Genomic DNA, 1,921 nt, shown 5'->3' on the forward strand with positions numbered 1-1,921 from the left:
TTCCATCTCAGAAGGAAAATGACATCGATTGATCGATTCACCATTTAAAACATTAAACCCAAAAAGACTAATATTATGGTGTGGATCTCACTATGAATAGAAAAGAGGTACTTTAGATCTGGAATAACCACTAGTGATAGGGAAGAAATAGAAGGAAGGACGAAGAAAAGAGCGATGCCTACATTAGGATTTAAAACTTGCCGTCTACTTTTAGGAAATGTTTGGAATAGAGAACTAACAATAATACAATGCCGTACTATTTGAAGATTGAGGAAAAAGAAGAGATCTATTAAGAGAATGATTTATTCTAGAGAAAATCTTGACAGTTACATCCAATAACAAACTACTGAAAAGTTGTCCCTTTTTTATGGAGATTTACCCATCACAAAGAAGCACAGAGGAAAAGAACAAACTTCATATATCCCTTTTCTACTCAATCTAGAAGAAATATCGGATGTTGTCCTGGTTCATCTCCATTTTTGTGAAACTATTCCTCAAGAAAGGCAACTGATAAGTCATCGAAGGGTTTGTGTGAATAATGTAATGGTTAATATTATACATTTAAACACTCCCATGATGATATAATAACTTTTTAAGAAAATAATGCAAGCACCCACTGTGAAGAGATAAAGAGATCCTTCTATATCAAAATCTCATTTGAGAAAATAATAGGAAAGTTCCTGGATCACCCATGGAGAAGAACTAAAAAAAATGGTTCCACCTACTAAAAATTAAGAGGGGATGCCGCATACTACTAAAATCCTTGTTCTTGCAATAGTTGCATTCTTCTATGCAAAAATAAGACTTAGAAAGAACAAAGAAGTTGGATCCCAAAAAGTATTCTTTGGTAGTTCTTTCGTTGAGCACAACAAAATGAAGAGGAATTTGTATCATTTCTAATCCCTATTCTTATCAAAGAGAAGGAATAAGAAAATTCAAAATATTCCTACTCCAACAAGAAGTCCTATACTTTACAACTTTTATTTATATAGTAATTTGACCTATTGCTCTGCCTCCCTCCATTAGTTTACTAAAATATCAAAATAAAAAGGATCAAACTACCTACTTATTATCTAGAGGTGAATCATAGAACACCAAAAATTGTGGTATCTTTGGACTTAACATAGGTCACATACCTCACGACATAAGCTTTAAAGATCCAAACCTTCTTCTTTGGAGTCGAAAGAGACATGGCCAAAACATATAAAGATCAGCATATTTATTCATAGGGACATAGCTATCTGGATAGAGGATAGTCTAGGTCGATTCATAGATAGATCTCTGTGGATAGAGATAAAGATAAGGATCCATCTAGATCTTGATTCACTAATGTTAATGCAAGAGCATTCAACCACTTGACTCTAAGGAAAGGAAACATCATTTTTTTGATTCTTTTCTTATGAGTTCATGTACAACAACCATAACCATACAAGCCTGGGTTGGGCCTACCTCCATCCTTAGAGGAGCTGATGTCGCCCAAAATTAACCTCTACGGAAGTATGTTGTGGTCAATGAAAAATATAGTAACCCAAATAGGATGGGTACGAACTCATAGGGAAAAAGTTGAACAGTTTCTTAACTTGACAAAATTCACGAGCAGTGCGAAAAAGTAAATGGGGGATTATGGAAGTAGTAAGTAAGTAGTAACCAAATCTTAAGTTCCTTGAGTTTGTAAATAGTAGAAGATAAACACTAGGACTGTGTTTCACCAGGCTTCTAAACATCATAAATTTCTCGTGTTCAACCCACATATTCTGCTGCTCTGCATGTAAAGTTGACATGCTAGGTATTATTAACCGTCTAGTGAACGTGTTATAAATCTTACCCTTTACCTTGTGAGTCTCAGGGTGTTTCCTTATTCCTCTTTGTCCATGACTTCAGTTCAACTCTCACATTTTGAGTCTCGAGTTGATTAGATGAG

The 1,921-nt window shown here is 34.7% G+C and overlaps 1 pseudogene; it reads left to right on the forward strand.

Moving 5' to 3' along the window:
• Nucleotides 1-174: 174 nt before the first annotated feature.
• On the forward strand, nucleotides 175-1,207 carry LOC124899538 (annotated as a pseudogene).
• Nucleotides 1,208-1,921: the final 714 nt, after the last annotated feature.

This window comes from Capsicum annuum, chromosome 6, assembly GCF_002878395.1.
Source record: "Capsicum annuum cultivar UCD-10X-F1 chromosome 6, UCD10Xv1.1, whole genome shotgun sequence".
In the NCBI taxonomy this organism is placed as follows: Eukaryota; Viridiplantae; Streptophyta; class Magnoliopsida; order Solanales; family Solanaceae; genus Capsicum; species Capsicum annuum.